The sequence below is a fragment of the Myotis daubentonii genome, chromosome 9, assembly GCF_963259705.1.
Source record: "Myotis daubentonii chromosome 9, mMyoDau2.1, whole genome shotgun sequence".
Lineage (NCBI taxonomy): Eukaryota > Metazoa > Chordata > Mammalia > Chiroptera > Vespertilionidae > Myotis > Myotis daubentonii.
The window spans coordinates 17,191,445-17,204,195 of NC_081848.1; the positions used below are offsets into that span (position 1 = coordinate 17,191,445).

Genomic DNA, 12,751 nt, shown 5'->3' on the forward strand with positions numbered 1-12,751 from the left:
GCAGAGAGCTATGAGTGGCGAGTGGCGGAGGGCTACAGGTGGAGGTTGGGGCAGCAGCTATGAGTGGCGGAGGGCAGGTGGTCAGCTGAGGCAAGTGGAAGCAAGCTATTTACGCACCATTTCGTGCACGCTGGGCCTCTAGTTTTATTATATATTTGATCTTCATTTTTCTTCTTCTTTTTAAAAAAGACCCTTTAACATCTCTTGTGATGATGGTGGTGGTGAACTCCTTTAGCTTTTTCTTGTCTGGGTAGCTCTTTATCTGTCCATTGATTCTAAAAATAGCCTTGTTGAGCAAAGGAATCTTGGTTGTAAGTCCTTGCTTTTCATCATTTTGAACATTTCTTGCCAATTCCTTCTGGCCTTCAAACTTTCTGCTGAGAAATCAGCTGATAGTCGTATGGGCACTCCCTTATAGGTAACTGACGGCTTTTCTTTTGCTGCTTTTAAGATCCTCTCTTTGTCTTTACCCTTTGGCAGTTTAAATATGATATCTGTTGGTGTGGCCCTCTTTGGATTTATCTTGTTTGGGACTCTCTGCTCTTCCTGGACTTGTGTGTCTATTTCCTTTTGCCATTTTAGGGAAGTTCTCTATCATTTTTTTAAAATAGGTTTTCAATTTCTTGTTCTCTCTCTTTTCCTTCCACCACCCCCATGATGCAAATGTTGATATGCTAGAAGTTGTGCTTTATTACCTCTTTCATAATATTGTTGGTTTTATATTATTAGTTATTTCTCTCTTCAATTTTGGGTTGATTCTTATTTTCCTTCTAACTTTCTTCCCTTTTCACTTGTTTCTTAATTTTCCATTTTATCTTTTTTTGTAATATAATAATTTACAGTTATTAACATCTCTCAAAGTACTATTTTGGTTGCATCTCATAAGCTAGATAATATTTCATTATTATTCCATTTTAAGTATTTTTATTTTATTTTATTTTATTTTTTTTAATTAAATCTTTATTGTTCAGATTATTATATTTGTTCCTCTTTTTTTCCCCCCCATAACTCCCCTCCTCCCAGTTCCCGCCCCACCCTCCGCCCTCACTCCCCACCCACTGTCCTCATCCATAGGTGCACGATGTCTCTTCCCACATCTCCCACACCCCTTTCCCCCCCAAGAATAGTCAGTCCATTCCCTTTCTATGTCCCTGATTCTATTATAATCAACAGTTCATTCTGTTCATCAGATTATTAATTCACTTGATTCTTAGATTCACTTGTTGATAGATGCATATTTGTTGTTCATAATGTGTATCTTTACCTTTTTCTTCCTCTTCCTCTTCTTAAAGGATACCTTTCAGCATTTCATATAATCCTGGTTTGGTGGTGATGAACTCCTTTAGCTTTTCCTTATCTGTGAAGCTCTTTATCTGACCTTCAATTCTGAATGATAGCTTTGCTGGATAAAGTAATCTTGGTTGTAGGTTCTTGGTATTCATCACTTTGAATATTTCTTGCCACTCCCTTCTGGCCTGCAAAGTTTCTGTTGAGAAATCAGCTGACAGTCGTATGGGTATTCCCTTGTAGGTAACTGAGTTTCTTTCTCTTGCTGTTTTTAAGATTCTCTCTTTATCTTTTGCTCTTGGCATTTTAATTATGATGTGTCTTGGTGTGGTCCTCTTTGGATTCCTTTTGTTTGGGGTTCTCCGCGCTTCTTGGACCTGTAAGTCCATTTCTTTCACCAGGTAGGGGAAGTTTTCTGTCATTATTTCTTCAAATAGGTTTTCAATATCTTGCTCTCTCTCATCTTCTGGCACCCCTATAATTCTGATGTTGGTACACTTGAAGCTGTCCCAGAGGCTCCTTACACTATCCTCACATTTTTGGATTCTTTTTTCATTTTGCTTTTCCGGTTGGATGTTTTTTGCTTCCTCGCATTTCAAATCATTGACTTGATTCTTGCGCTCCTCTGGTCTGCTGTCGGGCATCTGTATAATATTCGTTATTTCAGTCCGTGTATGCTTAATTTCTCGTTGGTTCCCCAATATAAGATCGAGGGTCTTATTAGTTTTCGTGTAGATCTCATTAAGTTTATCGGCAGCTTCTAAACAGTTCTTGAGAGACCTTAAAAGTGTGGTTCTGAACTCTATTTCTTCCATTGACAATTTTGTCCTGTTTCTTTGTCTCCGCATTCTGTTATGCTTCCTTGGTGCACCCCCTAGTGGTCTTTGTTCGCAGTCTTATAGATAAATCTTGATTGTTGTAGCTAATTCCAGGGAGGGTTTGACCTCCAGGCCAAGTGGCTATGAGAATCAGCTGTGTCAGCAGTGAGAGAACTTCTGTCCTCTAGGGAGGTGCTAATCTAGCCTTTGCCTGAGGCTATCCGGCAAATGCCTCTGTGCAGGGCTTGGGCGGGGCGGGTTGCACAGGATCAACAGGGTGGGCCGGAGAGAGCAGTTATGGCGGCTCTCAGTCCTGTCCCAAGGGGCTCTGCCTCTCTGAGTCCCAGCACCCGCTGCAAAGCTCGGAGAGAAAGCTGCACTCGCTCTGACCGAAGCCAGACAGTCCCGCTTCTCCCGTTTGAGTCTGGGTCCCTAAAGACTCGCCCGGATCTGGTGCTCAGAGTCTGTGACTCCCTCCCGATTGAGAACAACAACCGCGCCCTCCGCCGCCAGCCCGCTCCGCGCCCTCCGCACCTCAGAATTTGACTTCAGCACTGCGCCTCCTCTGAGTGTCCGTGTGCGTTTCTCTTTCCTCCTAGTTGTAGGACTTCCACTCAGCCAGCGTTCCTGTGGTTCTGGGTGATGTCCGTTCCGTGTTTTAGTTTCACTTTTGAAGTAGTTGTTCAAAGCAGCAAACTCCGGCGTTAACCTCCATTTTAAGTATTTTTAAATTTATATTTTGATTTATAATTTGCCCATGAATTATTTTTAAGTATGCTTTTTGATTTTTCAGTGTATGACGTCTTCTTAAATTATCTGTTTTTTTTATTTATAACTTAATTATGTTGACATCAGAAACAGTTACTATCTCCTACTAAACTAAGAGCTATCTTTATGTCAAGATCCTCAATATGATGTCATTCAACTCCCCTATCCTGTGTACTTCTATCCCAGTCAAGTCAGGCTTATCACCATCTTTAAGCAACTTTAAGCTCATATCCATCTCCATGTCTCCAATTATTTTTAATTGGACTAATAAATTCTTTTCATCACTGAACATGCTTTTTATGTTATGATTATTAAATTAGCCCACTGCTTCCCTAGCTGCTTTTCTCCATTTGATATATTATTTTTAATCCATAGATTATTTATTTTGAAACTTCTTTAAGGTTCTAAAATGTTTGCATGTTATAAAATTTTAAACTTATACTGAGACTCAGCAATGGATTTGTGTAAATATTATCTTTCATTATGTGCTTTCTCTCTCATTCTCTGATGTTTGTGCCATGAGCATATATTCATTTATATTCAATGGAACAAATAAAGAATCTGCTCCTCTCACTATATAATAGAATTGAGTACTAACTATATAACATTTATAATATAAGCCCTTTATTCACATTCTCATTTAGTCCTCAGAAAAACTCTGTGTGAGAAGCATTAAATTGTCTCTATTAGTTAGGAAACTGAAGCTGAAACATGTAAGTGGTCTTTTCAAGGTCACACATCTAAAATATAGTGGAGATAGTTTGGACCTGGGTCCATCTGACAATAGAGCCAAGCTGCTAACCTCTATATCATACTGGATCCTCTAAGTATTGGGATGGTTCCAAGTAACTAAGCAAAGAGATGATTTTGGAATCAATTCAATACTGCTGTAAAATATTTTAAGATCAAATTAAGTGAATTAGCATTTATACTAGGGTAGTCAAAAGAAAATTTCTATTGGTACTGTAGATAGTTATCAGAGAAATAAACACTACCATATGCTATTTTTGATGCATGTTTCTGTCAAAAAATGTCAACCATAATACAAGGAAGAAATGCATTTTCATATGAGAACCAGGTCTTAAGAAGAAAGGACCTTTTAAAAAAAGTCTTGTGTGTATTAAGAACTTTATTATACCTGAAGATTAACTGAGTGGAAAGTTTATAATATGCAGGAGAATTTGTGGTCAGAGGACTTTGCACTACATAATTCAGGGCAAATACTATCTTAGGTATTACTCCTTGTTTCTCCTTTTTCCTTCTAACTCTATGCACCAATTCACCCATAGATCAGAGGTTGAATAATCAGAAATCCTCTATGCCTATATGAAGAAGGTGGGCAAGCCATCCTTCTCTCCTTTTTCCCACTTTTTGAAGGATTGGAAGAAAAAATTTTCTCTCATCGCCATCATTACCACCACAATATAATAGCTACAATTTATTAACTAGCCACCACATGTCATGCATTATGTTAAGCAATGTTTGTATTATCTGCAAATTTCACAATGACTTTTCTTATAAATGAGCAATCTAAGATTCAGAGAAATAGTTCTTTGATTTACCCAAGACCACAAACTTCTAACCCATGGGTTAGTGAGTACAGTTGGGTGGAAGAAAGGAGGAGCCAGGAGGGATAGTGAAGATATTACTTGCCATTAATCACACAGCAGAAATGGGATTCAAACCCAAACGTATCTGACTCCAATAATCTATATTTCTACCCAATTTGTTTGACTTTGAACAGGCAAAAATAGAGAACTAAGTAATTAAATTCTAGAAGTGACATTAAAATTCAGTATCCTTCGCTGAGACATTAAATTGGTAAATTATCATATTCTAATTTTCTGTAATCAATTTTTGTTATATAATTTATGTTTTCAATAATATTATTTAAATATAATATAAATGAAAATATAAGAAGATAAATAATATAAAAATATTATAAGTATAAATCCTGACCCCCATTTAGTATATTTTTAAAGTTAATACATTAAGATATCATAAAATTCCACCAATGGGCACAATCAAAACACTATGATTAGAAATGAGAATTTTGTTATGAAATTAACAAGTAAGTTATCTATCCCTACTAATGAAGTAATTGCAAGGATTTTCTCTCGCCACTGAATTTACTTAGTTATCCTGGCAGAGATATCTTAGACTCGGCAATGTTCTTGTTCTGATGATACAGCTGCTTACAGTAGTTTTATTATTCATTCCCAGGAAACATGTCCAGGAAGCAGAAGTCAAATCACATTTGAAGGCTTTGTTTCTGGTGCATTATATTATATTATAAAACTTATTAGGCACTAAAATCCATTATTTAAAAAGGACCTGAAATAAAAATAGAAAATGAACTAATTTTTTATGTTAACAGAACATTTTCCCTTTATTTTACTTTATTATTTTTCCCATCACCATTATGAATTTTTAATTCATATTTTAGAATCTTGTAATTAAATATTTGTCTTTTTTATATTAGAAGGATTATAACAACATAACTTGCTTATGACTACCCAATGGCTACACAGAAAATAATCATGTCATTTTGTCCAAAGGGGATTTTAAGAATTAAACTTGCCCCTGTTTAAATTCACCTTCTAAAACATTTTTTTTTTTTTGCTTAGGCTAATAATTGTGTATTAGTGTAATGATTTCATTCATACATCATGACTCAATCAATTTCAATTCAATTCAACAAAAAATCATGGAGTATAATCTGCAAGGCACTGCTAAGCTCTAAGGAAGGATAAAAGATGAGTAAGGCTCTGAAAGAGACAAGGTAGCAACTCTGAGACAAAGCAGGGAAAGCAAGATCAATACCACAATAACGACACAAGGTGTGGTGTGATCACTGTGTGGCAGCCATTGATTCCAATTCAGTACATGTGCAACGGAAAAGTTGGAAATGAAACTAACATTGAGTAGCTACATTGAAAATATCCCATGTCTTTATCTACAGACATTTTATTCACTCCATAGCAAGTGAACAGATATTATGAAATTCAGCTTAGTTTTTAAAATACCCTGAATTTATTTTCTTTCAATAGCTGTAATATATGATGCCTAATCCTATCTAATAAAGAGGGAGTATGCTAATTGACCCTCACACCATCACAAAGGTGGCGGCACCCACAGCCAATAGGAGGGAATATGCTAATTGACTGCCCATCCTCAAAGATGGTGGCACCATAGCCAATAAAGAGGGAATATGCTAATTGACTGCCCCACCCTCAAAGATGGCAGAGCCCACAGCCACAAGATGGCAGCTCCCAGTCACCTCAACCCCGCTGGGGTGTCAGGTGCGAGGCAAGGCCAGGTGGGCCCGGCCGCTTCGCACGCCTGCCTCCAGAGTCCCCCAGTCCCCTTAGCCCCCCAACCACCCAGGGCTGCTGGCCCAAGGCACAGGCAAGCCTTGGATGGCAGTTGCCTAGCTGCCCAGGGCCACCTGAGGCTCAGGTAACCAGGGCCGGCCAAGGCTTGTGCTGCCAACTGTGGCAGCAGCAGAGGTGTGATGGGGTGTCATCTTCCCCTGATCGCAGGGTGGCCTCCCGCCCCTGAGGGCTCCCAGACTATGAGAGGGGGCAGGCCAGGCTGAGGGACACCCCATTCAGTGCATGAATTTTCATGCACCAGGCCTCTAGTATTCAAATAAAAGATAGAAATCTTGTTCCAAAATAAATAAAATAAAAAAGTTTGTAGGCTCATAAAAGATAAAATTAACATGACTTGAGCAGAATGATGCCAACCAAAGCACCATTGTTCTTGGTCTGTTTGCTGATTGCTCCTCCCCAGCATGGGTTCCTCCTTGCGTGTGTCTCAGAGCATGCCTGAGGGTTGTGGCTTCTCTTGCAGGTATAAGGGCTGGAGAATCACCTTGAGGAATCACTTAGCAATGCAGCAGCTTTTGGGGCTTTGCACACCCTGTTTTCTCAAAAGCTTTCTTCCCATCCTATCTCTATTGTTATTGGTTGACGATAACTTTCAGGTCTAAGCTTGGACATCACCTCCTCTGGGACATCTTCTCTGACTTCCCTGACACATACATACACATTCTAGTCTTCATTAAGGATCCCTCTTAAGTTTTCTAATTGCACTTTGTATACTGACCCCGTCATTGCACATTTGAAATTATTTACTTGTCTTTTTCTCCACAAATCTGCAATCACTTTGCAGGCAGGGATTGCGCTTTGTTCAGCCTCTTGCACAGTATTGTGACATCATAGGTGCTCATTGTGGATTGAAATGTATCCCCCCAAAAATCTGTGAGAAGTCCTAATCTCTGGTACTCAAAAAGTGACCTTGTTTGGAAATAGAATCATTACAGATGAAATTAGTTAAGAAGCTAATACTGGAGTAGGGTTAGCCCCTAGTCCTATATGACTGGTGTCCTTATAAGACAGCCGTGTGAAGACAGAAATACAGTAAGAAAGCAATGTGACCATGAAGGCAGGGATTGGAGTTATAGAGCTGCAAGCCAAGGAGAGCCACAGATTGCTGGCCCTGCCGACGACACCTTGATTTGGGACTTCTAGCCTCCAGTACTGTGGAACAATGAATATGTTGTTTTAAGCCACCCAGTTTGAAACTTTGTTACAGAAGCCCTGGGGAAAATAGTGCAGTGCTCAATAAATTTGAATGGACCAATCGATGGCTTAGGAAAACCCACTGGAAACAGCTTGGGTAGACCTGCAAGTTTGTGGGGTGGGGTCTCAGGGACTCACCAGGGTGAGGCAAACAGTGATAGTCAGGTGATGGAGACTCAGATTTGCTGTTTGCCTGCCTTCTCTGTGGGGAAAGGGTCCGGCAAAGGAGCAATGACCTCTGCCAGCACTTCTATCTGGGTGAAAGTGGTCCCTCCGGTTCTCACCCTGATGCCCGACTCTTTAGTTCCTCCCCATACATCCTGAATGCCTTTGGAGATCCTGCTCCAGCACTGAGGCTCAGAGGGAGTGAGTCAAGTAAGTCTGCTCATGAGCCCTTTAAGAGGAACTGCCTGCGACTCCAGCAGCCTCCATTATAAACCATGATCTCTGTTGGTTTTAACAGCCAAAAGTTATTGGGACTTCTCTTCCTGGTACTGGAACCCTAGACTTGGGGGTCTGGTGTGAGGCTGGGAACCATCAATCCTCAAAGAGTCTTTTGCAGCCAAAATATCCCTCCTGATTTTTGTCTACCACATGTGAGTGTGGGACCAGCGTGTTCTGTATCTCTGCCCCTCCTGCCAGTCTTGGTGTGGCTTCTTTTTTTATATTTTTAGTTTTATGACTTCCATTCAACTAAATTTCAAGTGGTTCTGAATGATGATCGTCCTGTAGTTTAGTTGTATTTTTTATGTGACTGTGGGAGGATGAGTACCATATTTACCTTCGCCACCATCTAGACCAGAAGCCTCTTGCTTCTAATCTTGATCTAAACAGAGCTTCTTTCATTATTTTTGGCCATTTGAAGTCACAAGTTTTATTTGTCAGATTCTCAGGTTTTTCTTTTGTTCTCAAATACTCCAGATGCAATTTTCTGCCTGGCTATCTCCAAAACTGAATGTAAGTGATTCTATGAAAAATATTACCTATATTTGCCTCTTTTTATATAGTCTGTATCTTGATAAATCTTCATGCCTGCATTAAATTAGTTTTTTACACTTAGGAAAACTTGAGAATGTGCATGTCTCAATATCTAAAGAGGAGAGATGAGAGAATAAGGCTCTGTTTCATGCACAAGCTACTAGAAAGAGCCCTGTTAGAGTACTTAGGCATGTGGTTGGAGCTTGCTGATTTTGTATATTGCCATCACTTAATGGCAATTTCGTGTGGTGGTCATTAGCTTGGGATTTGTTGTCAAATGCAATTGGTACCAAATCTAGTTCTGCACTTAATATCCTGCGTAAGTTACTTAACCTTAGTAAACTTCAGATTCCTCATCTATAACATGGTATAATAGTAGTCAAACTTATGAGTTATTATAAGAAAATAATTACATAACATATATAAAGTTCTTGGCATAGTTCATGTATTAAAGTCTTAAGAAAAGTTAATCATTAGATGCACAAGAAAATCCCTTTTATTTGGGATCGAATTGTTTTGCAGAGCACCATCCTCTGGAATAAAAACTGCATTGTGTTACAGATGAAAAATATAAATCTATTACGGATAAAAATATTTTTAAATTCTGCCCCAAAATGCAAGAAGAAAAATGGAAAAAAAAATCTACTCTTGGTGGACACAAAAATTGCATTAATGAGTCAAAAGACTCACCCACTTTTTCCCTCTTTACTCAGGCTAAAAGGAGAGATGAGATTCTCCAACTCTTAAAAAAACAAAGAGAAGAAAGGATCTCGGTGAGACTGATAGTAGGCATTTGGATAAATCTATCTGGGTGAGGGGTGGTGAACTATCGAAAATTCTCCAAGATTGACCCCTTGAATCAAGATAACAAGGTCCTGAGCCTTTTATATACCAGAGGGGGGCAGGGTATAGACATCAGATAATTTGGCAATCCTTGATAAACCAAAGGTATCTCCAGGGTGTGCCAGCTCTGATGCCAGAGAAATTAGATACTATTGTCAGTGAGCTGGTTATCACATAGTTTAAAGCTGCAGTATTAACATGGGCTACTTCGGTGTTAATATTTGTTTTATGATGATTGATCTTACTTAGATCATGCAAAAACAAATGCTAAATGATGATAAACAAACAATAAAAACAACAACAGGACCCTGTAAACTTATGAATGTATAAACTCTCCTGAATGAACCCCAAATTCCTAATCTGGAACATTTCTGACCCCACAGTCTCCAGACTTAAGAAGCTAGTCTGTATAAACTCTGTGATAATTTTACCTCAAAATTTTTTTTCAATTAAATTTCAGTCAGTGCAAAAAGTAACACATTTCCTTTTTGATTTTTTGTTTTGTTTAGAAAGAACTGATCTCCCTTCCTTATAAACCAAAGAGCAAAGTCTGCAAAGCAAAGTAAGTTTACTTCTGTCAAATATTTTTACTTTTTTAGTTACCCCATAAGAGCGCTTTTTTTCTTACTCACTTTGCCCCCTATACTCAAATCTTCTAAAAACCCACCCACTGATTTAGAGATTTCTTGCCTTGAATAAACTTTCTTCTTTTCTATATTAAAGCCTGTGTGTCCACTTCCATATCTGTGAAATATGCAAGCATAAGTTAGTGTAAACAGGAAAGTAAATCAACCTTATATCTCTGTACACATTCTCTCCCCCTCCTTTCTTTTTTTAAAAAAAAAATATATTTTATTACAGAGAGGAAGGGAGAGAGATAGAGAGTTAGAAACATCGATGAGAGAGAAACATCGATCAGCTGCCTCCTGCACATCTCCCACTGGGGATGTGCCTGCAACCCAGGTACATGCCCCCCGACCGGAATTGAACCCGGGACCTTTCAGTCTGCAGGCCGACACTCTACCCACTGAGCCAAACCGGTTTCGGCTCCCCCTCCTTTCTTAACCTGGGCTATTGTATCCACCTGCTAGTGCCCTCTCCACTCCCCTCTCCCCTACTCACACCTAGCCCCACCATCCTTAGCAAATCAGTAGGTCTTTTATTGTCAGTGCTGAAACCACCAATGGCATATCTGTAAATCCATGTAGCAGGGCTTTACCCTCACAGTGATGAGCTAAAAGCCTTATCCCTAGAATAATATTAGAGCAGGACCAGACACAGGGTCCAGAACTATTGAAAGGAAACCAGCTGCCACTAGTTAATCATTTAAGAACTCTCAGAGTTTTATTTATTTATTTTTTTATTATGACTGAAAACCAATGTGGCTATCTCAATATTTATTTTAAAAGTATTTATTTGCATAATACCTTCAGGGAAGAACAGTTAGAAAGTAATAGAATTCCCATGTTGATCCAAGAGTAAAACATATTTCATAGCTTACTTTTTTTTTTTTTTTTTTTTTTGTATATCAGCTTGCTAATTCTCCCTCCTCTGTCCTGAGGCCTTGAATTTCTTTCCATTTCACTGTGACAACTTCTTCCTCTGAGCTTCTTACACTGTAACCATCTTTTGGCAATTGATCACGCACTGCTCTGTGCCCACATTCTATTATTATTCAACTCATATTATGTCTTGAGTTGTTATTTAACTTTTCACATATCTTTACCTTGTCTATGACTGTACTGTAAGCTCCATTAGAAACTGGGTCACCCAAAGTGCCTAGCATACTCCCTACATGTAGGAATGCAGAAAATATTCAGAAAGTTGTTCAGTATGTGTTAATTTTAGAAAGTGATGTTTTTATACGTACATTAGTTTATAACATTTTTTTAATTTTGAAATATTTTAGACACATTGTAAAATACTTTAATTTTGCCCTCTTTTACCTCCCTCCATTCTTTCCTATCTGTCCCAAACCCCTCTGGGCACACAGATACAACCTTACCATCCCTTATCCAGCAGATCTTAAGACAATCCAAATCCCCTACTGTCAGAAAGAAAGAACTAGAAAGTGTGTACAGAGTAAGATTTTAGTAGCAATATGTTTATTATCCACTCCAGGAATATTTGCATTATAGAGGACTGATTAGAAGGAACAATAGATAATCCATCATAATCAATTAGCAATGATGAAATCTCCCAAGTTTGACTCTTGGGTGTCAAAACATATTTAGGTTTAGGAGGTCTTCTCTCATGCCCTTCAAATCACACTTTACAGTAGAATTACAGCTCCTCCCACATATAAGCTTACACTTGGTTGCAAAATCTAATGCGTTGTCAGAATCCAAGACAGTAAATCTTTATTGGGAAAACTTTCAAAAGTTGTTTCCATGCTACTTTGTGTTCACAACTACAGAGTTCTGTGTATGGGAACTGATCTATGTTACTGCCAACAGGAAAGTGATTCCAGAGTCCAATAAGGAAGACCAAGAAGAAGTCAAAGCTTTGAACTAAATTGATTGACACGTTCCAGAGGACGGCTCACTTAGATCTTCACTTTTGGAACAACCTAGTCCTACATCAGGATCATTGGGATCATTTGTTAAAATAGGCAAAGAAATAAAAGTTAAGTATGCAGACTTCCAGGAATTTTACCAGTTATTGAATATTTGGATCTATTTTACTTATTGGATACCACTGTATTTGACACCACACAAATAACCATCTCTCTCATACATTCTCAAACTCCTATTTCTCTTGTTTTTATTTGTTGTCTCCAGAATTGTTATATTTTATCTATGTTATGAATATCAGATAAACAAGAAACAGGGCTTTATGTGCCCCAACTACTAGACCACTAGTAAAAACAATAAGCAAATAGGGATGAAAGGGCCATCCTAAAAACTTTAAAAACTCTGTTTTCCAAAATTTGGTTTCTGGGACATGTCTGCAGTGAGGAATGAATTGCTCTAGTTCTGTGACCAGCTGGCTTAGCATTCCTATGTCTTACACACATGTACATCCCAGTGCCAACCTCCCTCACTTTTAAAGATCATTCTCTTTGGTGTATATTGGAAACGAGAAGGTTAAGTATTTGCTCTTCGGCATTGTCCCACTGGCATTCCCACTCAGGGCTCTGCTCCAGTGCTCACAGCTCTATCTATGACCTCCATCAGATGCAACTCCTACTCCGCAGCGCCAACAGAACTTAATCACAGGGACACACCGAACTGCAAGGGAGGCCAGGAAATAGGCTTTAAATGGCGGGGGTGGGCGGGGGGGGGGGGGGGATGGAAATACCTAATTAAAATTCAGGACTCTATCACTAAAAGAAGTAGAGAATGGATATTAGTGGAAACTAGCAGTTTCCACCACAGCACTATTTGAAGAAAAGTGTTTTGAGCAGAGGTAGGCCTTGAAAAAAGAAGTTTAGAAAGTTATAAAATGGAAATCTCATATCAGCACCATCAA

The 12,751-nt window shown here is 38.8% G+C and overlaps 1 long non-coding RNA gene across 1 annotated transcript; it reads left to right on the plus strand.

Annotated features, from left to right (window-relative positions):
* The first annotated feature begins 9,148 nt into the window (after positions 1-9,148).
* On the plus strand, positions 9,149-11,820 carry LOC132242028 (uncharacterized). The gene is made up of 3 exons (XR_009454538.1): positions 9,149-9,210; positions 9,790-9,842; positions 11,737-11,820. It is a non-coding gene; the product is annotated as an uncharacterized LOC132242028 (long non-coding RNA).
* Positions 11,821-12,751: the final 931 nt, after the last annotated feature.